Source organism: Leguminivora glycinivorella, chromosome 12 (assembly GCF_023078275.1).
Source record: "Leguminivora glycinivorella isolate SPB_JAAS2020 chromosome 12, LegGlyc_1.1, whole genome shotgun sequence".
NCBI lineage: Eukaryota > Metazoa > Arthropoda > Insecta > Lepidoptera > Tortricidae > Leguminivora > Leguminivora glycinivorella.
The window spans coordinates 11,993,504-12,020,082 of NC_062982.1; the positions used below are offsets into that span (position 1 = coordinate 11,993,504).

Sequence of the window (26,579 nt, forward strand, 5' to 3'; positions counted from 1 at the left end):
AACGGAAGTTTGGCCGGATACAGGGCCAAATAGTAAAGCCTATAATGCTACAAATCGTGAATAAATACACCAGCATACCATGAACTCTACGTGCAGTTATTGTCAGGGATCAGTAAGGCTTCGCCGTAGTTTATTCTTATTATGTAACAGGAGGCGTGGACCATGAAGGTTGTAAGATTAGCGCATGCGTGGTCGGCGGCGCAAGGAGTGAATCTGAGGCGCGGCAGTCGGCGCTCGGCGACTGGAGGTGCTTCGCGCTTCGCGCCGCGCCCCATACCGCCGGAGCGTGGCTCGGGGCGTGGCGCTTACGTAAACACGCGCGGAGCGAGGCCCGTGGTGCTGGCGGCGCGGCGCCGCGCCGGCCTCTGCGTCCGTCCCGTCTCGCACTCTAACACCACGACCCCATGTCGGCCCGCGCCGCCTCCTGAGTGTATGCGGATAGTAGCACGCTCGCCGCGCCGCCGCCACCACCACCGCCACCGCCGAATACGCTTATAGGTACGTATAAGTATGCCTCTAACCTATCTAATGTAATTTGAAACTTGGAATAAATATTGGAATGGAACGTTATTCCCTCCGAAAATATGACTAGGTACAGAATCTTTGCAATGGATGAAGGATTTTTTCGATATTTATACGAAAGCGGGCATGTCTTTGAGACGGGATGCAAAATATTATTGACTTAATAATATTACATAAAAGCATTTTTATAGATTAAGTACCTACCCAACAATCTTTAAATATTTTTGCGTCTTAATAATTATTAATTGTTTATTAAAAGCTGTTATCATGGCATAAGACACGTACAGTCAGCTATCAGTATTACCTATAACATCACTTGTAAGTATGGTTAGGTGTGCGTCGCTACCGTAGCGTAGCCGAAAAGATTGGGCTGATCTTGTGATTTGGGTGGAGCTCGGGAGGTGAGGACAGCGTTCGCGATAACTTGATAAGCTATTAAGATGTTTGCTTTTAAAAGTACCCAAACATTTTTTATAATATATAGTTTTCGGATAAGCCAATGATGAGTTAGATTTTCTATTCATAAGGTATGTTGATTCAAGGATTATATAAATAATAAATAAATAAATAAATATTATAGGACATTCTTACACAGATTGACTGAGGCCCACGGTAAGCTCAAGAAGGCTTGTGTTGTGGGTACTCAGACAACGATATATATAATATATAAATACTTACATACATAGAAAACATCCATGACTCAGGAACAAATATCTGTGCTCATCACACAAATAAATCAAACCCGGACAATTCTATATTACAGATCACTTACAAAAGGTACCGAAATTTTTGCAACGATCTCCTCAAAAAAATTAAAACAAATTTCGAAAAAAGTGAACTTGAAAAGGTTGGCAAGGATACCAAAAAAGTCTGGAACCGAATAAAGAACTTAGCATTTACTCCAAAAAATAATGACTCCTCTGCCTTATTAACTACACAAAGCTCTCCACTTTCATCTGTAAATTATGCTAATGATTATTTTGTTAATGTAGGCAAAAATTTAGCTGACAAAATATATGGACAGTCGGACAGCCCTAGCTCACATTATTTTCCTGCGACCACTAACCATAGCTCTAAGTCTTTTGTACTGCTTCCAACCGATGACTCAGAAGTAATTAGAATTATATCTGATCTAAGAGATAATTGTGCAGTTGGATGGGATAACATCTCGAACAAAATATTGAAACAATTTAAACATATCTTAGCTCCTCCTTTAACACATATTTTAAACAAATGCCTATCTGATGGAATTTTTCCTAAGTGTCTAAAAAAAGCTATTGTAATTCCAATATATAAGTCCGGTAACAAAGATAGTATCACAAACTATAGGCCTATATCCCTACTTCCTGCTATATCTAAAATCTTGGAAAAAATTATTAACAACAGGCTTGTACAGTACTTAGAAAAAACTCATTTCTGTCAGATACACAATTCGGTTTCCGTTCTAAACTATCAACCTCCGACGCCGTTCATCATTTGACTCAAAACATTGCGCTAGAACTTGACAGGGGTAACCATACGATTGGTATTTTCCTCGACCTCGCCAAAGCTTTCGATTCCGTCTCTGTTACCTTACTGCTACGCAAACTACAAAGCTTAGGAATAAGGGGAAAACAACTTGACCTTTTTGCAAACTACCTCAGTGACAGATTTCAGTGTGTGAAGGTGGGCGACGTCATCAGTTCTGACCTAAAAATGAAGCTTTTGGGGTCCCACAAGGAAGTATCCTTGGCCCGACCTTATTTTTGATTTACATTAATGACCTTTGCAATCTTCCGCTCGATTGTGGTAAAATAATATCTTATGCTGATGACACCGCCTTAATTTTCTCAGCACAGACGGAGAGAGAGGCATACTTGCGGGCGCAACTAGGATTTAACATTGTAAATAATTGGCTACAATATCATCTACTAACACTTAACGCAGATAAAACCAATTATGTTAGATTTTTCATGAAAAATAACCAATATATATCTGACCATCCTATCTACGCTCATCGCAATACCTGCCTTGCTAGCAATAGCTGTAACTGTCCCTTCATCACTCCCGCAACTAAAATTAAATACCTGGGTGTTATAGTTAATGACACGTTATCGTTTCGACCACATATTGAAGCGTTAAGTAATAAAGTTCGTAAGCTGATATACGTGTTTAAAAGACTCCGTAATGTCTTGGACCTTAAATTAATAATGCAAGTATACTTTGCTCTTTGCCAGTCGTTATTAACATATTGCATTACATCATGGGGAGGAGCAGCCAAAACCCTGCTTTTAATTGTAGAAAGAGCACAAAGAGCTATCCTGAAAGTCTCAACATTCCGACCGTTCCTATACCCTACTAACCTATTATATAAGTCCTGTAAAGTATTATCTGTAAGACAGCTATTCGTGTTAAGCACTGTTCTAAAACAACATAAAGCACTTCCTTACAACTCAGACATTACTAACAAGAGACGGAAAGATTTGGTTTGCAACCGGCTGACTGACCAAAAGCATGCCTTTTCACAGCGGTTCTACATATGTCTGGGACCGCGGCTGTACAATAAGTTAAACGCAGATTATCACATATATCATCTATGCTACGCAGAATGTAAAAAAGTTACAAAGAAAGCTCTAGAACTAATGTCTTATGAAGACACGGAAAACTTATTAACAGTTCTAAAATAACTAGAAATAACCTAGACAGAGCTACTTAATGTTTACAAATAAATACACCTACCTATGTATCCTTACGCTGATGCGATAAAGTACAACTGTTGACTCATTAAAATGCTAATAAGCAATAAGTATTACATATGGCTTACCATCTTTTTTTGCTGTACTTTTAGAATTATGATAGTTTTAAGTAGGTAACCTACTCTATTTATAAATCTGTAATGTAACTTATTTATTTTTTAGTTGAATACCTATGCAATGCACGTGATATTATCAAATAATTTCCCTGTTTTAGTTTGTAAGTTTTTTTTCTGCCTGAGATACAGGATCTCCCTAGTTCAGGCACGGACATGGTGAAGCCTATTTTTGTGTTAATGTAGTTTATGGCCTGTTTATAACTGCTATTTTTGGTACATGAATAAATGATTTTTATTTTTTTTATTTTATTTTAAAAAATGCCCTTACCGGGATTCGAACCCGGGACCGCGGCGTAGCAGGCAGGGTCACTACCGACTGCGCCAGACCGGTCGGGATATTATTGGTTAGAGTTAGAAACAAGGATAAAAAATCGGCCAAGAGCGTGTCGGGCCACGCTCAGTGTAGGGTTCCGTAGTTTTTCGTATTTTTCTCAAAAACTACTGAACCTATCAAGTTCAAAACAATTTTCCTAGAAAGTCTTTACAAAGTTCTACTTTGGTGATTTTTTTCATATTTTTTAAACATATGGTTCAAAAGTTAGAGGGGGGGGACGCACTTTTTTTTCCTTTAGGAGCGATTATTTCCGAAAATATTAATATTATTAAAAAACGATCTTAGTAAACCCTTATTCATATTTAAATACCTATCCAACAATATATCACACGTTGGGGTTGGAATAAAAAAAAAATCAGCCCCCACTTTACATGTAAGGGGGAGTACCCTAATAAAACATTTTTTCCCATTTTTTTTTTGCACTTTGTTGGCGTGATTGATATACATATTGGTACCAAATTTCAGCTTTCTAGTGCTTACGGTTACTGAGATTATCCGCGGACGGACGGACGGACGGACGGACGGACGGACAGACAGACATGGCGAAACTATAAGGGTTCCTAGTTGACTACGGAACCCTAAAAACTGTAAATATTTTAATATACAAAAATAGGTATAAATATCAATAAATTACTTGAAACTTCCTAGGGAATAAAAACAATAATTAATTTTGTTTAAAAACAACTTGAAACTTGATTTTTTGAAAGCCTCAAGAAATTACAAAACTGAGTTCCTACACAGTAGGTACATAGTTTTATTGTCCCGGATTTGTAAGTTCACATTTTTGACACATTTGTTTTGAAGTATGTTGCGATGTGGCTAAGACGTATTGTTTGCCAAATCTAACGATTAATTTCGAATTGGTTGAATCGATTAGGCCCTATGTACGAGGAGGCGCTTAAACAAATATACGATTTCTATCAACTTACTGAAATGTCATTTGAATTGAAATGACAGACTGCCACAGCACTAGTTTAAAAATAAAATGAATGATAAATGTCATAATAAGTAAATCCTGCGTGATAAATTAATATCGTAAAATACTCACTAACGAAGATCCGCAAAAATGTAACATGTGCTAGATTATGTTTAAAGTAAGCGAAATATTGTTTTTAAGTACCTGATTTTGTTAAATATTATTACAGGATTTTATTTCAAATTTCATTAGGTTGCGCGAATTTACGTATTGTAGACGCTGTCATGTGTCAAAAAGAGGTTCTTACAAATCTGGGACAATAGTTTCTGAAATCAAGGGTATTGACAGATAGGCGGACGGACGACAAAGTGATCCTATAATGGCATTAATGGTTTTTTAACGTACCTACGGAACCCTAATTTGTTTTAAAATGCGCCAAAGTTTTTTTACGCTGCTCGTTCCTTTAGCGTTGCGAGGGTTTCAAAGCACGAAGTTCGAAGGTTTAACGAATCTTGTCACCGAGTAAAACGCGAAATTGTTCCCCATAACAATACGAATATCTGCAAAGACTAAAAATAAAAGTTACAAAAAAAGAATCGAATAAAATCCAAAAATGTTTTTTTTTTTTTTCAAAATCACCATTTGAAGTAATTTCTTCGAGCTCGTAATTCCCGGCGTAAGCACTTAATACCAGTACAAACTATTTTACATTAAATTTTTGTTTCGAACTCATAAATAACTAAAACTACTTTCAAACCTTCAAGAAAAGAGCGTAAGGTCAGTGTGGAGAAGACCGTCTACCCAGAAAGACCGTCTACTGAATATAACTTTTGTATTTATATATCTATCACTTCTTACACCTCCGAAGGTATACCAGTTTTTCATCCTTATAAGTATAATCCATTGGTCTTCAATAGATATCCCTAGGACGAACACTAGTTAACAAAAAACTTGATTCGTGTTTCGAACTCGACCATCGAGTTCAACAAGGTTACGCAAAAAATTAAAATATAATTTTTAAGAAAAAAAAACCGTCGCCTTTCGGGTTCTGGTGAAAGCTACTTGCGAATGTTGGATTATGTAGAAATGTGTAAGTATTTTTTAAAACTGCTTTTAATGCTTTAATTATTAGATGGCAACACAAATGAATATACGTATAACGTTAAGGTTTGAGGAGTTTCCTCAATTCCTCATGAATCCGATTAAGTATATTATAAGAAATCAAAGCTTGACAAACTTTGACTTGAAAACTCAATATGCTTAACAAACGGAATTGATCCATTGAAATCGTACATTCAGCCTTGCATCAAATGAGGTAGTTCTAATTGGTGTTTCATATTGTTGTATATGCAATAGTGATGCGGCATCTAAGTTTTCCACCTCGAAAGCCAATGGGGTCATTATTAAATACACGAAAAACCATAGAAAATTTCAGCATTTACGATTTTTTCAACAAAGGACCCATGGTACAGCAAAAGTAACTATGCACAATTTTAAGTAGACAAAATTTGTAATTAAATGAGACTAATTTGGTCTTGGTACGTCAAATAGTTTCGAAGATTCGGCTTCTCAAAGGTTTGCAATATGAAGTAGGGTTAGTTAGTGAACTAAACATAGTTAACGATAAATGAACTAAACTGGGCTCGAATCTACAGCACTCCTTTAGGAGAAAGCTTACCGAGGTAGTATGTCTCCGTCAACTGATCAGGAAGGTCAAAATCGTCATCTGATGGTGGATCATCACCGAGTGTTTTATCAACATTGGCACACACCAGACCTGGTACATTACCGCAGAATTGTCCACTGCAGTACGTGCAAACAGCTGAGCTGTTGACACCTACTTTCTCGCAACCACAACTGCTGGTACTACCTTCTTTGTAAGTACTGAAAATTGTTCATTTTAAGCAGAACCTGAGGAGTTGGTGGTTCCAACGTCGGTTCAGAAATGAAGCCTTGTGGACTCCGTAAAAAATCATATTCAGTATAGATTAAAAAAGATTATACACCTCCGAACAGCTACAACTACTTTTCCCTTTTGTCGAAATTGTACAAAACTTTCAATGACCGTATCTCAGTAAATATATGGCTTACCAAGACAAAATTATATTCATAATTACGATAATTTAGTAGACATCAAATTGTTCATAGCCACTTTTGCCGTTAAAAAGGTTCTTGGTGGTAAAATTTAACAAAAGTTAGAAAAGGTCCCAAACTTTTATGGATTTTCATGAATTTAATTACGACCCCATCGGCTTTCGAGGTGGAAAACTTGGATTTGACATCACTATTTCATCTCTAATAATATATAATACAAATTAGAACTACCTCATTTGATGCAAGGCGACACCCCTTAATTGATACGATTTCAATGGATCAAATGACCTACGTTCAAAATACCTAAAATTAAAAAAACGAACGTTAAATGACCTACGTTCAAAATACCTAAAATCGAAATACCTAATGATTAAATCCGAAAATCAAAAATGTCTAATAAATGGGGCTTAAATAACCAGTTTATCCTTGAATCGTCGACAGACAATTAATCGAATATTATTTCAAAGATAACGTTTAAAATAATTTCATTTCATCGACAGTTCATATCGTAGAATGATCGATACAAGTCAAATTAAACCGTGGACTTTTACTTCGTAGATAACTTATTCCGAGTATACTTTATATCGTGGTATTTTGGTTTGTATTTTTTCATTTCATTTTGTTTTACATTACATTAAATAAAATTTATTACGCGTAATATTATTTCAATTGTGTAATCGTGTATACCTAAATATTTCAATTGTTAATTTTTCTAAAATTTCACAATTTGTAAATTTTTTGTTTTTATGTTTGGTCACAACTTTTTTTTTTTTTTTACCCAGGGGGAATCCGTTATGGATCCCACTGGCCCGGGAGAAGCCAGTGGGTATGTCAGACTCTCACCGACTAAACCCCCTGGGGTGTTCCGCCGCTCGCTTTTTGGACGGGGTTTCGGGCACTATTTTCAGACCTCCGATACCCCGTCAGCGTTGCCCTTGCAGGCCCATCGCTTTTGACTCCCTTAAAAAAAGTCTTCTCCGCTGAAGGCCCTCGGAACACTAGAGGGCCTTCCAGCCCGAACCTCTTCAGGCGGGTGATGGGGCTCCCGACCCATCACCCACAGGTTCCCGCTATGGCGGCAGGAAACGAGCCACGTAGGCTCTTCGCCGCCTAGCTGGTCTGCGTCGGCGCTGAGGGAGCGAATTTACATTATATGAATAGGTACAAAAGTAGGTAGGAATAGGTACAATAGAAATGAATCTTCGATGACAATGCTGAACATGTTTTTAATAAATTACCCGTTACCTGTGGACTATGCCACTATACTAGGTGTTGCTGTACTGTGTACTCGCTGGGCGTTCAGGTAATTACTCATACTTATAACACAATCGGTGTAACTAAACCTCCGCTCACCTTACTTATTTACTTACTTACTTGACTAACCAACAGTATAGCTAACCCCCCTTTAAATATATCCCGTAAATTTGGCCTTGTGATCGTCTAGCGTGAATAAGTAGAACCCTTCGACGTGAACCGCGATAACCCAGATCCTTTAATGAGTATCAGCTGTATTTTTGACTAATTTTTAAAATTTTATTTATTTATATTTTGGAGAAGAATAAAGGTTATTGTAGCATAATAATATAGTGTTATAGAAGAGTATTTTATCAGATTTAGGCCTAGAAAGTTATATGTGAGAAAATTAATGACGTAATGAAGAAATTTTAAAATAAAAGTTAGTGAGTGAAACATACATGAAATAAATATTAAAAATTATTTTGGAAAACAACCGCTACGCTCTATTAGTGATCCTGGCTTGGGTACGAACTTGCGTTGCGGAATAGGATCCTTAATCTCAATCAAACTGCTTTATTGAGAGTCCTATGCCAAGCCAGAAGGGCTATCTATCTACTAACTAACCCCCCTTTTATTTTGTTTCTTTTCCCTAGCTAAACCCCCCTTTTCCCCAATACTGCTAATAGACCATAACTTCTCGATCCTTCTAATGTATCATCAAGGCTCCGAGTAGTTGCTACCACTGAGAACGAAGTAAATAAGTCTAGTAACTCCTTGAAGCTTTTGACTTGTCATCAGTGGACGGCGCTCGCATGCCACTGGGCCCTATAACAAACCTATGCTTTTTATTCCAAAGAATAGTTTGTTTCCCTAACCAACTTGATAGAATTTACCTTGAAAAACTAGTTAGCAACACTCACTGGCTCGATGCTACATGAAGAATCAGAAATTGCTACCACAATTATTAATTTCACTCAAATAAATTAAGTAATAAGAGTTTTTATAAATTACCAGTTTTACCACATATTTTAAGATAGTAAACACCACATTTAAAGTCCATTTAAACCATATAAGTAGTAGTAGTTAAATTATTTCTCCACAATACACGTTGACCAATTATAATTTAAGACCAATCATAACAGAACTCTACTTTCATAGAAATAGTGTGTGACTCTACCCTAATCCTATTGTTTTCCCTACTCTAACATATCTGAAACACAGACCCTCACTTACCATAGATCTTGTGTTCAGAATATGTACAAGTGTATCCCTACTAGAACTGTACAGTTCAGCCAGCGAAGCTGAGATAGGCAACCTATAGGCTTGTGTCGGTCAGATCCCCCCCTCTGCTTTTGCCCGCGGGCTAGGGTAGCAGAGAGTAGATCGCCCTATCCGTGTATATATCCAGTATTCTAGGACACACCAGTACCAGCCACATGAGAGACCCAGCTGCGATCAACTTTACTTAGATGTGGATCGATCACAACCGAAATCCCCAGCGACCAACGCCAGCATGGACTAGAGCACCGAGTAAATAAATATATATATATATAGGACCCCAGCCTCAAATACTGCCGACTTCAGTGAGCAAGGATTACTCCTAATGTCTTTCGTCAATCGTGAAAGTCCTCACTTCCATCTAACAGTTGGACTCTTTGAGACCGGTGAGAAAGTACGCCTTTTGTAAGTAAATAAAGACGCCCAAGCCCTCCACTTGGAACAAAAAGACTCCTAAACGCCTTATGTTTAACAGCCGCAAGGTATAAAGCGCTTAGCCGGACAACAGTCTGTCACAAACAATGATCTGGCTTATAACTTTCACAAAATAACCCCATGGAAAATTACTAAATTCAATTTCACCGACCAACTAAACAAACGAATGAAGTTTCCTTTACGTGCTATAATCTACGCTTAGTTTTGCAAGAATTACTCCCTACAAAACCAAACACAGACTTATCTCCAAGCACCAGCCATACATCGACCCAGTCTTTGTATTGCTTAACGGCACTCATGAAACAAAGCACAGAAAACTTCACTATACACAACAATTTAAATATAGCACTACACTATAAATAGAACACTAAATTAACCCCACAACTGACAGTAAAGCAATTCCACCACAGGTCTAAGTTCAACTGTACGACGATATTGTCCCCGCACAATCAAACAAAGACACAATTTCAAAGTTTACAATCACTTAGAATAATTTCCAAGTAAAAACAAACAGAGAAATAATAGCAGAACAACTTCACTCACCAGTATAACACACGAAAGCCAGAGACACTGTTAGTCTTGTGGATATTGTAAGAATGCCGCGCGTCGGCTCGCTCCGACCCTTTTATAGATTCTATCTCCGACTTCCGACTTCCGACTTCTGACTTCTGACTTCTGACATTCGACTTCCGACTTCTGACATTCGACTTCCGACTTCTGACATCGGACTTCCGACAAGATGGCTACTCAATCGTGTGCTTTGTTTACTAAGTCTTATGCCCTATGCATTAGAGTTCACGATTAACACACGGATGTTTGCTTATCAACACGTGCCGAGTACACGTGTTTTTAGAGAGAGACAGAGCTATTGATATTGATACCTATGTAGTCCAATAGTGGAGCGATTCGCAAATATTTTTACGTAAATATTATTTTGTGGAACATTCTTATTTATTTTGTAAGTAATTTCGCAATGAAATATTTTATCTGTTACTAAATGTTACATTGAATGATATACTCAGGAAGCATAATAACCAATATTAGTCATTATTATTTCTTTGACTTGTAAATGAAATCCAGACATAATATCGGAACGTTACGCAGCTGACAACTGTCAGTGTCAGTATTCCGTCCATGTGAATGTAGTTTGTTGATAAATACGTTTTTCCAACCTGTTTTGCACCAAATAATAGTGAATTTTATGAGTGAAGACGTGACTAAACATGTGATAAACCATCAAAGATATTATTTGTTAAAATATTCAATGAAATCCCGAAGGAAATATGCTCCAAAAAGTTGGTCAAAGAAAAGTTGATTCGCCGTAAGTTTTATATGTAATAACGAGTCCATTTCCTCGTCATAGACGCTTGTTCTGTTACAACTCGCCCCCAGATTGGAATTCTTTTACAAAATACAAAGTAGTTTGTAAAAAATTTCAATCTTATTTAGCAAAAGAAGCAATAAAACTGAAGAAAAGAAAAATATCTCTAGATCAGTCGGAAATATCCCCCCATTTCTAATCGTGTGGTGTGTATTCCAATACTATGCAACTGCTAGTGACTTAGTTTTGAAATCAGCTCATCAGAATCTCGACAATGAACCATGATAACCCCTTTCTCAGAGTCCACGCATCGCCAGGGATACCAGGTTGTGAATCTGATAGGTCCTATTAACCCGTTCTTGCTAGCTCGTTCCCCGGTCGCGGCGAATATTCATTCCATCCACACTGTTGGACCGGAATAATTACCGTAATAATTTCAACGAGTTCACAATAACTTCCCACGCAATTACGAAGAAACCTTTAGAGCTCTCATTATAAGTCCAGAGCCTTCAATCTCCATTGTCGGAACTCAAACCAATTTCTCTACCTAATCACTCCAGCCACATGTTTTGGCGCATGTCTCATACTTGAATAAAATATATCGACTTAAAGTTTGCTGGGGTGTTTTTTTTTTTTTTATAAAACAAACCTTAAATGACATAAGCATGTACCTAAACTTGGTACTACATCCTTGATCAAATGAAGGAATGATTTGATGATACTAAACTCCACATATTGGAAAACATAACAAGGAAACAATTATTGAAAAGAGCCTCGTTCTCACTAGACGATATCGGCCCTTAAATATGTCGATTGTCAAATACATCCCATTCAAGATGAGGTGTGTGGTTTTCGTATGGGTCTTATTACCTTGTGTAGTTAGTAGTCACAAAAAACTACCCTTGAAATGGGTCGAATCCATTGGATTTTAACCTAACCAATAAGAATTTTATGACTAATGTGTTCCCAAAATTCCCCCCTTGTTTGTTCCCGCAAATTCCGACCAAACTAGTTTTGACCACTTTCCAGCGCTGTCTGTCTGTATCAATCCACTCATTCCATAAAAGAAACATTCGAGACACACTTTCATATCTTACATCCGTCATATCCAGCCATTCAATCTATCAAACATACAACTATAAGCATTCATCACCTCTAACTTATACACAATACACATCCACTCGTTCATTCCTCCTCAATTACGCTTTCACTCGATTGTTTACAGAAAGCCAACGCTTTTAAAAGTAATCAAAATAAATAATAAAAATAGAAATAGAAACTAGATAATAATTTTAAAAGTTTACCTATCCCATTTTACCCCACACTACCCTGACTCGAAGGCAAAGAAAATTTCATTTTATTTATAAGAAGTCCTACATTCATCATTTACAAAGTATACTATTTAAAGTATTTGATTTTATAAAGTATTTACTAACCGCAAACCATTGGACAACATGTGACACCTTATCATAATCTCATCTGCTACAAAATTGTATGACGATCAAGCATACCAACTTAAGAACAATGACAGTTTGAGTAATGTCGCCAATAGAAAACCTTTTGGCGGAGATATATGTTATCTGTGGTTAAATTATTTTCTCTAATCTATCTCATGTTTACCGCTAAACCGCTTTGTCCGCGAAAAAATGACAGATCTATTTATGTATGGACCATTTTAGCGCTATACTGCCTACAACATGAATCTGTAATAACTTAAAACAAATGTTTTCCATTTAATATTTCAAATGTGGTCCGAAGAATAAACTTTCAGATCAATGTAAAATATGTTTGTGTCACTAAGTGAGTTTTAATTTTTATAACCTATAAATTCGTTAGGAAATCAGGCGAAAACGCGTTATTTTAATTCATTGCAATAAGTGTTCGGTGTACAGTAGACCTAGTGAAATCTAGCCTAGTGCAACGGATGTAAATAAACTGGATACTTAGCTTTCCAGCAAAGGTAAGCATTTATTTTTACACTTTAATGTAATCAAACAAGTCGTTGTTTTCGAAAACTTGCAAAACATATCTGTGATCTCTAACGAATAAGTTGAAATAGGCTTTCTTTATCGCAAAATGTTTGTTATTTCTTTTCTGAAAATTTTTGAGTATGCTTTGTGTTTTCTGACAAATTATTTCTCATGGGCGTGTCTTAGTTCCAAAAATTAAGCGACGCGCCCCCGTGAATAGATAAGTGAAATAATATTGTTCCTATTTGGCAGAACCCCACTCTAAAACTAAACCCTTTTCTTACGCTATCCACATGAACATTTCTAATGTCTGACTATTTCCCTTCAGTCTCGCTGATCTGCACTACCAGCTCGTTCAACGTTACTGAACAACAAAGTAATCCGACAATCAGACTGGACCCGGTCACGTTAGGTAAGTTTACATACCTACTGTGTACCACATACTACATACTTTTTCTGAACCTCAGTAAAATATAGTTTTATAGTAGTAATGGTGCTTATTATCTACGAGTATGCCTACTTAACAGGAATATTACAAGTTTCAATCAATTTTCATAAAATTATTTGAGCAATTGTGACAATGAGCAAGCAGTGATGGAGTTAAGGTATGGCGAGGTACGACCTCCCAGATGCTGGTAATGCTAATATTTCATAGGATATGTTTGACATGGTTGTAATGAAGTACAGTATGTTGGCATACTCATGACTTGTGTAATATTGTATAAAAGCTGTGTACACAATCTACCGAACATAATGATTGTATGATTTTACACTTACTATTTTAGACTAGCCTACAGCTTATCATGTGAGATAACGAACTCATGTCATATGAAGCTATTGAAAATCTTGTTTATACATACATACTTATTTGTATTACTACAGTAAAAATGTATACCTATAGAAAGTTGAAATTTGTACAGTGGATTTAATTTATTGAAATAATTGGCAGATATAGGCTACAGTGACCTCTCACCATCAAGAGGGACGTATGCTTGTTTACTACGGATGTAATATGAAAATGTGTGATGACTTATAAGCTAATGAACTTAAATTAGTCCTAATAGATTAATACCTATATCCTAACAGACAGACATTTGTTCTCATAGTGAAAATATTCAGTATAAAGACTTTGTCAATTTATTGTATGATGTATGAAATCCTGTGAGACAATACGTAGATTATAGCGTGACAACTAAAATGCAAACAAACCATCCATCGAAGGAGGTACCTGTCATAATACCACATGCGTGTAGTTATTCAGCATTCATAGAAAAATGGCGGGACGCCCCATATAATATTGTATTTCAGCGCGACAATGAATAATCGCGCCCCCATAGCCATTAGACTAGAGCCTATCTTCTTGTATTACTAGGTCTTAAATCTAGGGTTTAGGTATCCTAGATTATTTTAGGAAAATAACCTTACATCTAGACTGTAGTTATCCTGCCTATGAATGAAATTCTGTATAACAAGCCTGCTAGGAATATGTATATCATCAGAGTGTTCATAGACTATATAAGACAGCATCGAAGCTATCCGATCTCCGGTGTGAAGTGCAAACGTGATGTGAGATTTCAAAATAGCCCTGAAGATGGCAGAGCCTGCTATGAAAATGTACTAGACATATAGAGAACTATTTGTTTGTACATAGTTCACACACTTATGTTTCCAATTCCGGTCACTAGATGGCAAACTCTTCTAAAGTACTTGTTAAAATGTTAAACCCTAATATTAATTTAATAATAAGATTGCTCGCTAGATGTCGCTGTCACTTCGGCAATCTGGCTAACGATACTCCATCGTAAACCACATGTAATTAAATTGAACATTTTTATTATCGTCTACTGTTTTTGGCAAATAAATGCGTTGAAAAACCACATTTAAAGTTTTTAAATGGGAACAACACCCGGAGAGCGAACAGCACCACAGTTACAAAAACATACATTAAGACACAGAATAAATAATAGTACTATGCATAGACGCAAAGGAACGTCAAGATGCACCAATGCCAATAATTGCTACGTAGCAATGCAAATCAAATGGCCTAATCGGGACGATGTTTAGTTCAACCACTACGATTATGAGCTAATTTCCTAGAAATCGATTTTGTCTTAGTTTACTACGCTACTTTAATTTTATTATTTTATTTTTTCAGAATCCAGAGGTAGGAAATGAACATACAATCGACTCCGCATCGATGCATGACCTCTCCCGGAACGCGTCAAGAATTAACAATGGAAGAAAATACTACAGACGTGTTTACTAACAATAAAGTTATTTTTGTTTTTATGAAATAGCGATTGAATAAAAATATTAGGTATATGAGTTTTATTTAGAGATGAAATAAGTCAGAAATACAGCACACCCACTCATCTTCACAACAACAAATGTAGCCTGGTAAGGCTATTATTTATTTGTAAACCTTGGTATCCAAGATGTGTTCTACAGAGCACATCTTAGATCCCTTGGTCACGGAACCAAATGTAACTAAACCTCCGCTCACCTTACTTATTTACTTACTTACTTGACTAACCAACAGTATAGCTAACCCCCCTTTAAATATATCCCGTAAATTTGGCCTTGTGATCGTCTAGCGTGAATAAGTAGAACCCTTCGACGTGAACCGCGATAACCCAGATCCTTTAATGAGTATCAGCTGTATTTTTGACTAATTTTTAAAATTTTATTTATTTATATTTTGGAGAAGAATAAAGGTTATTGTAGCATAATAATATAGTGTTATAGAAGAGTATTTTATCAGATTTAGGCCTAGAAAGTTATATGTGAGAAAATTAATGACGTAATGAAGAAATTTTAAAATAAAAGTTAGTGAGTGAAACATACATGAAATAAATATTAAAAATTATTTTGGAAAACAACCGCTACGCTCTATTAGTGATCCTGGCTTGGGTACGAACTTGCGTTGCGGAATAGGATCCTTAATCTCAATCAAACTGCTTTATTGAGAGTCCTATGCCAAGCCAGAAGGGCTATCTATCTACTAACTAACCCCCCTTTTATTTTGTTTCTTTTCCCCTAGCTAAACCCCCTTTTCCCCAATACTGCTAATAGACCATAACTTCTCGATCCTTCTAATGTATCATCAAGGCTCCGAGTAGTTGCTACCACTGAGAACGAAGTAAATAAGTCTAGTAACTCCTTGAAGCTTTTGACTTGTCATCAGTGGACGGCGCTCGCATGCCACTGGGCCCTATAACAAACCTATGCTTTTTATTCCAAAGAATAGTTTGTTTCCCTAACCAACTTGATAGAATTTACCTTGAAAAACTAGTTAGCAACACTCACTGGCTCGATGCTACATGAAGAATCAGAAATTGCTACCACAATTATTAATTTCACTCAAATAAATTAAGTAATAAGAGTTTTTATAAATTACCAGTTTTACCACATATTTTAAGATAGTAAACACCACATTTAAAGTCCATTTAAACCATATAAGTAGTAGTAGTTAAATTATTTCTCCACAATACACGTTGACCAATTATAATTTAAGACCAATCATAACAGAACTCTACTTTCATAGAAATAGTGTGTGACTCTACCCTAATCCTATTGTTTTCCCTACTCTAACATATCTGAAACACAGACCCTCACTTACCATAGATCTTGTGTTCAGAATATGTACAAGTGTATCCCTACTAGAACTGTACAGTTCAGCCAGCGAAGCTGAGATAGGCAACCTATAGGCTTGTGTCGGTCAGATCCCCCCCTCTGCTTTTGCCCGCGGGCTAGGGTAGCAGAGAGTAGATCGCCCTATCCGTGTATATATCCAGTATTCTAGGACACACCAGTACCAGCCACATGAGAGACCCAGCTGCGATCAACTTTACTTAGATGTGGATCGATCACAACCGAAATCCCCAGCGACCAACGCCAGCATGGACTAGAGCACCGAGTAAATAAATATATATATATATAGGACCCCAGCCTCAAATACTGCCGACTTCAGTGAGCAAGGATTACTCCTAATGTCTTTCGTCAATCGTGAAAGTCCTCACTTCCATCTAACAGTTGGACTCTTTGAGACCGGTGAGAAAGTACGCCTTTTGTAAGTAAATAAAGACGCCCAAGCCCTCCACTTGGAACAAAAAGACTCCTAAACGCCTTATGTTTAACAGCCGCAAGGTATAAAGCGCTTAGCCGGACAACAGTCTGTCACAAACAATGATCTGGCTTATAACTTTCACAAAATAACCCCATGGAAAATTACTAAATTCAATTTCACCGACCAACTAAACAAACGAATGAAGTTTCCTTTACGTGCTATAATCTACGCTTAGTTTTGCAAGAATTACTCCCTACAAAACCAAACACAGACTTATCTCCAAGCACCAGCCATACATCGACCCAGTCTTTGTATTGCTTAACGGCACTCATGAAACAAAGCACAGAAAACTTCACTATACACAACAATTTAAATATAGCACTACACTATAAATAGAACACTAAATTAACCCCACAACTGACAGTAAAGCAATTCCACCACAGGTCTAAGTTCAACTGTACGACGATATTGTCCCCGCACAATCAAACAAAGACACAATTTCAAAGTTTACAATCACTTAGAATAATTTCCAAGTAAAAACAAACAGAGAAATAATAGCAGAACAACTTCACTCACCAGTATAACACACGAAAGCCAGAGACACTGTTAGTCTTGTGGATATTGTAAGAATGCCGCGCGTCGGCTCGCTCCGACCCTTTTATAGATTCTATCTCCGACTTCCGACTTCCGACTTCTGACTTCTGACTTCTGACATTCGACTTCCGACTTCTGACATTCGACTTCCGACTTCTGACATCGGACTTCCGACAAGATGGCTACTCAATCGTGTGCTTTGTTTACTAAGTCTTATGCCCTATGCATTAGAGTTCACGATTAACACACGGATGTTTGCTTATCAACACGTGCCGAGTACACGTGTTTTTAGAGAGAGACAGAGCTATTGATATTGATACCTATGTAGTCCAATAGTGGAGCGATTCGCAAATATTTTTACGTAAATATTATTTTGTGGAACATTCTTATTTATTTTGTAAGTAATTTCGCAATGAAATATTTTATCTGTTACTAAATGTTACATTGAATGATATACTCAGGAAGCATAATAACCAATATTAGTCATTATTATTTCTTTGACTTGTAAATGAAATCCAGACATAATATCGGAACGTTACGCAGCTGACAACTGTCAGTGTCAGTATTCCGTCCATGTGAATGTAGTTTGTTGATAAATACGTTTTTCCAACCTGTTTTGCACCAAATAATAGTGAATTTTATGAGTGAAGACGTGACTAAACATGTGATAAACCATCAAAGATATTATTTGTTAAAATATTCAATGAAATCCCGAAGGAAATATGCTCCAAAAAGTTGGTCAAAGAAAAGTTGATTCGCCGTAAGTTTTATATGTAATAACGAGTCCATTTCCTCGTCATAGACGCTTGTTCTGTTACATCGGTAATAGCTGCTTAAAAATCGTTGATAGCTTCATATGCATTTTTATGGGTCGCTAATGGTAGCAATCGACTCAGTAATTTAAAAATAGATTTTTAATATCATAATGTTTAATTTGAGTACAAGTAACACAATATTTACCTTTTTTAATTATCATAGTATCACATATAATAGGAAAATAAAATGTTTGAACAACGTGTATACTTAATAATTAGACCCGATTGTAAAATTGCCTTAAGGGGGGCGTTAATAGCTGCGTTTACCCTATGTAGAAATGTGTAAGTATTTTTTTAAACTGCTTTTAATGCTTTAATTATTAGATGGCAATACAAATGAATATATCTACGTATAACGTTAAGGTTTGAGGAGTTTCCTCAATTCCTCATGAATCCGATTATATTATAAGAAATCGAAGCTTGACAAACTTTGACTTGAAAACTCAATATGCTTAACAAACATAACTAAATAAATGTCACTGTTCTGAACTTAAATGCATGCTTTTCTTACAAAAATACCAAAGTCACTATGAGTGTGCCGTTCAGATTTGAGGAGTTCGGTTCTGACCATCATCAGCAGTTCCACTACTTCCACTGTACCAAATGTCACTGTTCTAGACGTAAGCGCATGCTGTTCTTATAAAAATGGCAAAGTCACTATAAGCGTGCCATTCAGATTTGAGGAGTTTGGTTCTGGCCATCATCAGCAGTTCCACTGCACCAAATGTCACTGTTCTGGACGAAAGTGCATGCTGTTCTTATAAAAATACCAAAGTCACTATAAAAGTGCCGTTCAGATTTGAGGAGTTCGGTTCTGACCATCATCAGCAATTCCACTGCACCAAATGTTACTGTTCTGGACGAAAGTGCATGCTGTTCTTATAAAAATATCAAAGTCACTATAAGCGTGCCGTTCAGATTTGAAGAGTTCCGTTCTGGCCATCATCAGCAGTTCCACTGCACCAAATGTTACTGTTCCGTACCTAAATGCATGCTGTTCCTTTAAAAACACAAAAATCACCATATGTATGCCTTTCAGATTCGAGGAGTTCCCTCGATTTCTCCAGGATCCCATCATCAGAACTGGGTTCTGAGAAAAATGGGACCAATCTGTATGCTTATACATTCAATCAAAAAAAAATTTCAAAATCGGTCCAGTAACGACGGAGATATCGAGGAACACACATAAAAAAAAAATAAAAAAAAAACATACAGACGACTTGATAACCGTCCTTCTTGAGAGATATGAGGCGACGGTTAATAAAAATAGAAGCAGTTGGAATATTTGTGCATTATGTATGTAACGTAGTAATTTAATAATCGTTCTTCCTGTCTAGTACAATTAATGCTCTTAAAACGCGTTCAATTTATTGTTTTATGTCCTGAAATATGTAACTTCGAAATTGTGCCTAGTCGGAAAGACCGGCATATAAGAGTAGACGAGTCTTAATTTTCATAATCTTAAAAAAAATTGTATGCAAACTGACACTGACAGATCTGTCAGTGTCAGTTTGAACTGTCAATTTGCATACAATTTTTTTTTAAGATTATGAATTTTTAAGACTGTCTGTTGCCGGCCCGGCACCTTTTTAGGCTTTATGGGAAATAAGTCTAGTTTCAACGGGTGTTGTAGGTTAATTTTAATTATAAGTTTCGGCTTTGCTTTTGTCTGGACCTGAAAAAAGAAGGTTATCAACCTCATTTACGGGACATATGACGGTCTTGCCTTATAAATAGAAAAATGCTGATATGTTGAAAATATCAACGTTATTTGTTTTAATATCTATCACATTACTCCTTGTTATTACGGAACATAACAATGAACATGATTTTTATTCTTATTTCCATATGAAATTACGCGACAACGAGCACTAGACGGTCTTTCCATACTCAGCGCGTGGGGACGGTCAACCCGCCCAGCCTTAAAAAAAGATTTTTAGGGTTCCGTACCTCAAAAGGAAAAAACGGAACCCTTATAGGATCACTTTGTTGTCCGTCTGTCCGTCCGTCCGTCTGTCAAGACCCTTTTTCTCAGGAACGCGTGGAGGTATGAAGCTGAAATTTATATCAATTACTCAGGTCTACTGTCCCTTGAAGCTGTGAAAAAATCAAACTTCTAAGCCAACGCAATCAAAAGATACAGCCGTTTATGCCGCAAATTTTCGACACTTGCAAGGGAATCAAAACCTACAGGGTGCTTCCCGTGAACTCAGAATCTTGAAATTTGGTACGAAGCAACGTCTTATAGCATAGATAAAGGAAAAATTACGAAAACCATAAATTTTTAGTTACATGACATAATATATATTTTTTTAATAATTTTAACCTTACTACCCATTTGTACGGAACCCTCGGTGCGCGAGTCCGACTCGCACTTGGCCGGTTTTTTTATTACATAAGTTTACTTTAATTCACCAAAGTATTATAAAAGCTGTGTTGAATATAACATTTGCTAGCCCATAGGACCATGCGGATCACTCCAAACTACTTTAATAGTCTAGTTTTATCCACTCAAACTTTATTTCAAATAAAGTATGCCGGTCTTGCCCGCACTGACCTTAGTACACCAAGGGCGGCAATGCACATCCAACACTTCTGGTGTTTCGGGTGTCCATGGGCGGCAGTGATCGCTTACCATCAGGCAACCTGTCTGCTCGGTTACCTCCTATCTCATTAAAAATAACCTAACCTAAATTAAAATTTTGAAAAAAACCCCGACATAGTGGATCGATTTTCATGAAACATGGCTATTACTATTACGAGTAAGAACACTCCCGACTAACTCAGCTTTCAAACAAAAAAAACTAAATCTAAGTAAATCGGTTTATCCGTTTGGGAGCTACGATGCCACAGACAGACAGACACGTCAAATTTATAACATCCCCTCGTTTTTGCGTCAAGGTTAAAAAGAAAGTTCAAAATTAAAATTCAAAAAGTAGGCATGGGTCTTAGTCCGTTTACACATTATCCGATCCGATATCGGAAGTCGGAAGGATTTCAATGGAAAAAATCCAAGATGGTGCCTGTAATGTATGGGATATCGGTCCTACATCCGATATCGGGTCGGATAATGTGAAAACGCACTTACGAAGAATACATAGTGGCATGGAAGAGCGCGCGCGCGCATTGTTAGACCGTTTTCACATTATCCGATCCGATATCGGATGTCGGAAGGATTTCGATGGAAAAAATCCAAGATGGCGCCTGTAGGCCTAGCACATGATTGCCGCGGGAGTATGTCGCCGCGAGATAGACTACCCGTCCTTATGTCATTAATACAGTTAGAAGGAGACGTGTGATCTATCTCGCGGCGACATACTCCCGCGGCAATCATATGCTAGGCCTACTGTAATGCATGGGATATCGGTCCGACATCCGATATCGGATCGGATAACGTGAAAACGCACTTACGCGTGCTACGGCGTAGCCCGTAGCATCCGTAGCAACCATTTTCCGTTCGTTGGTCCGCAGTAGTGCTACGAAGCTTGAATTTGCATTGATAAAATTATGTTAATCGACAAAATAAACTAAAAGGTTAGTTTCTTTACCCGAAAAGTGGAGTTGTTTTTTTCAGTTTTACTCCAATACATATTTTTTCATAATTATTTTTCAAGAATAAGAAACAAAAATATTTGTTATACAATTCTGGCTCACTTGTTATACAAGTCATGGGCTTTAATGTGAAAAATAGTGAAATCGCAACCGAGCGCTGAATCATACCGTGTGTGGTATCAAATTAAAGAGCTTTCCGAGTAGTTTACAAATATACCTATATTATATAACATATTATAGGACTTTAATCATCAATCAAAATATTCTTTATTCAAATAGGCTTACAATAAGCACTTTTAAATTGTCAACAGTGTACAATATTCATCTTATTCTAAATATCAGAGCAATTTATTGGTGCAATAAACAATATTGTTTTAAAACTACATTGATTTAATAAAATGATATCAATCTAAATTGTATAAAAAAATACTAGTATAAAAACTTCTAGAATAAATTCTAAATGTCAAAAAAATTGTGTAAAAATACATTGAATTATCAATATCATCATTAATAAGCTATATAATTAATGGTTTTCAGCAATACTTGTATCCCACAGTGTTTCATCATTCATGTAGTCTTGTGTGCTATAGTAGGCTTTAGAGATCAGTATACGCTTTACATAATGTTTAAATCGATTAAAAGACAGTTCAGTGATGGCATTAGGAAGTTTGTTATAAAATCTTACACAATTACCCATGAATGATTTTTTAATTTTATGGAGCCGAGTGAAGGGCACTGCAAGCTTATGCTTATTTCTAGTGTTTATATTATGTACATCACAGTTTTTCTTAAATTTACAAATGTTTTTATGTACATACATAATATTCTCATAAATATATTGACAATGCACTGTCATTATATTAATGTCCTTAAACTTATCTCTAAGTGAGTCTCTATGGTTCATTTTGTATATTGCTCGAATAGCCCTCTTCTGCAGAACAAATATGGTATTTATCTCTGAAGCACTGCCCCATAGTAAAATACCATATGACATAATGCTGTGAAAGTAACTAAAATAAACTAATCGAGCTGTTTCCACGTCTGTTAACTGACGGATCTTGCTCACTGCAAATGCTGCAGAGCTCAGTCTATTCGAGAGGGTAGCAATATGGGGACCCCACTGAAGTTTAGAATCTAAAGTTATGCCAAGAAAAACTGTACTATCTACCAGTTCCAATTCCTCATCCTTCACAACGACACTTGCTTGTTCATTTTTAGCATTACTCGTTACAAACTTAATACATTTAGTCTTTTTCTCATTTAACAATAAGTTATTAACACTAAACCAATTAACTACTTCGGAAATAGCATTGTTTACATTTTCATAAGTTTGTTGCTGACGTTTGACTTTGAAAATAAGGGAAGTATCATCTGCAAACAATACTATATCATGGTGGGTCTTTACAAGATATGGCAGGTCATTAATGTAGATAAGGAACAGGAAAGGCCCCAATATTGATCCCTGCGGTACACCCATAGAGACTAGTGACCCCGGTGAGCGCTGTCCATTCACGTCGACCCTTTGTATTCTATCGTGTAAGTAAGATTTGACTAAATTCAGTGCCGATCCTCTCACTCCATAGTAGTGCAATTTCCTGATCAGTGTTTCATGACAGACGCAATCGAAAGCCTTAGATAAATCACAGAAGATACCCAAGGCATCCTGTGACTCCTCCCAGGCATCGAAAATCTGTTTGATTAGCTCAACACCAGCGTCGGTTGTTGAGCGACCCCGTGTAAAACCAAATTGTTTATTGTGCATTAGATTATTGATGTTAAAATGTTGCAATAGCTGAAATAACACTAACTTTTCAAAAATTTTGCTGAATGTCGGTAACACTGATATCGGTCTAAAATTAGTGGGGTCGGATGTGCTACCAGATTTAAATAATGGAATGACTTTACTGTGTTTCATAAGATCAGGAAACTCACCACAATCAACACTGTTATTAAAGATAACTACCAAGTCAGGCGCTACAATTTCTATTAAAGATTTAACACCATGGACAGAGACTCCCCAAAGGTCACAAGTTTTTTTAACATTAATTGATTGAAATGCCTTAATTATATCTGAGGTACTAACATGTTCAAATACAAGGTCTCTACTACATTCTGTGACATTATCTTCTAACAATGTAACGGCAGATGCAGGTGATGAATTTAAGTGCCTAGTTGTGGAAACTGGTATATCAGTGAAGAACTTTTCAAATTCTGTTGCTACTTCTAAATTGGAATCTACAATTTTGCCATCAATTTTTAATTTCAGTTCATTTGTTCTTTGCTTTGATCGACCAGTCTCCACGTTAATTACTTTCCACGTTGCTTTAATTATATCGGAACTACTTTTAATTTTCTTGCTTAAATAATTACGTTTAGCGGTATGACAATCTAATTTAAACTGTTTCGAAAATTGTTTGACATGTTCTTTAAATTCATCACTCGTATTAAACCGCCGTTCCTCATACAAGGCATACAATGCACGTCTTCGTTGATGTAACTCTGCAGTTGCCCACTCACTAAAAACTGATGCATCACTAACCGTGACCGTTTTTGTTGTAAATATCGTATTATAATTTTCCATATATGTGTGAAAGAATGAATTATACATATCATTAGGACTCATGTTTGGAGACAGAACGGGTAGCGCCTGAACTAAACTCTGTTTCATTCTTTCCACGCGGTCCGAGGTTACTGGTACAAAAGTTATCTGTTTTTTCAAGGTATTTTTCCTAGCAGCTTCAAATACCATTAATTGACCTAAATGGTCGGACTCTAAATTGCTGATTACATTTTTTGTAATAGGAAAAATATCTGTGAAAATATTATCTATACAGGTTGCACTAGTAGCAGTCACTCTAGTAGGCTCCATAAAAATGTGGTTCAGATTACATGATTTGAAAAAATTCAACAGCCTACAACTTAATGTCGAATTTTCTAAAATATTTACATTAAAGTCGCCGCAAATAAGTAATTTCTTGCTGGAAGGCGATATTTTCAGTAGCACAGATTCCATTATGCTTTCAAATAATTCAAAATTACTTAATGGCGGCCTATACACGCACACAACAATAAATTGCTCCAATTCTACTGCACTTAGTTCTATAGTCCGTTCAACAGACATGGACACAATATCCTTGCGTTCCTTAAATTTTAACTGATTATTTATTATAATTAACGACCCACCATGTATGGAACTATGCCTGGTGAACGAACTTCCTACCTGGTGATTAATAAATTGAGGCATTAATTCATTATTTTTTAACCAGTGTTCAGTAATACATAAAATATCTATATAAAAATCCTTCATAAAAAGTTCAATTTGTAAATCTTTACCTCTAATACATTGAATATTTTGATGCACCAGGTGGATATACTTCCCTTGCTTACAGTTTTTTTCCTTATATTTACTTAAGTCTAGATTGCCAGAGACAGAATCTTTTGTCTTAAAAGCTAGTTTAAATCATTGGTTATGACTGGAACCAATTCCAAGTTCATACTTTGCTGCTCAATAGGAGCAGAATTGTCTGCCAAATTTTTGGCAGAAATGTCAAGTAAATAGGATAGCGATAATGCTATTTGTCTTTTGTAATAATTTGAAAGGTAACAATTACCTTTAGTCAAAAATACCATAGGCATATGGTATTTACTAACAAATTTGTTAGTGTCAATTATGCTAACCTTACTACTATATGTACAAAGATTATATAAAGCTATATTTAACTTATGTCTAGTGTTATTTTCTGCCTCTGACATTTGGGAACAGTAGGGAATGTGAAAAAAATAATTTTATGCACTGCCATTGAGTTTAACTGTTCAAAGTATTTGACCAAATTATTTTTGTTCACATTGCCCCTATTTCCCATAAAGATAAGCAGTGTCGTCTGAGAATGAATATCACTGTCATTTAAAATTTGTTTTAAAATATTTTCAAAACTACTATGAGGCAAACAATGGTTGATTGTACTAAGTCCCTTTAAGTAAAAGTTTAGAAATGAGCTCATATCGCTTCCAATTTCATCACAGTACATAATAACATTAGGCTTAGGTATACATTTTAGAGAAGTGTCGAAAGAGCTACTACCACTTATATGCTGTTGTTGTAAACTGTCATACAGGCTTGGGTAGAGTGTGCTGGTTGACAAATCCCCGGTCACCTGCTTACATGCACATGACTGGGCATTGGTCAACGACTCAAAGCGGTCTGAATTATGCTTTATCTGGGATATTAAGTCATCCATAGCCAAAGAATATTCATTAATAACTTTTTTTGAACTTTCATTTATGCCTTCCAAAGATTTTATTGAATCCTCCAAAGTCTGAATTTTTGATTTTAACGCCTGTGTGTCAGTTTCATACTGTAATTTACTATTTTCTAACTGAGCAGAATACAAATCCAACTTATCCACTAAGCCTATATTAACTTTACAATATTTTCTACTTAGTCTAACAAAATATGAGAAAATGTCCAGAAGTGGCAATAATTGTGACGGGGAAGGCTCGTCTTCAAAAAATTGCCAAAAATTAATAGAAATTTATAATCACTAAGGCATAAGAGCAATTTTAGTAAACGTTGCAGATTAATTTTGTATGAATAT

At 36.3% G+C, this 26,579-nt stretch overlaps 1 protein-coding gene across 1 annotated transcript in view; it reads left to right on the forward strand.

Annotated features, from left to right (window-relative positions):
• Window positions 1-247: 247 nt before the first annotated feature.
• Window positions 248-26,579, forward strand: part of LOC125231622 (glutamate receptor ionotropic, NMDA 2B-like) — a 44,031-nt gene continuing 17,699 nt past the window's right edge. The window contains 1 exon segment of the mRNA XM_048137087.1: window positions 248-498. The gene's annotated coding sequence lies outside the window, so the exon portion shown is untranslated.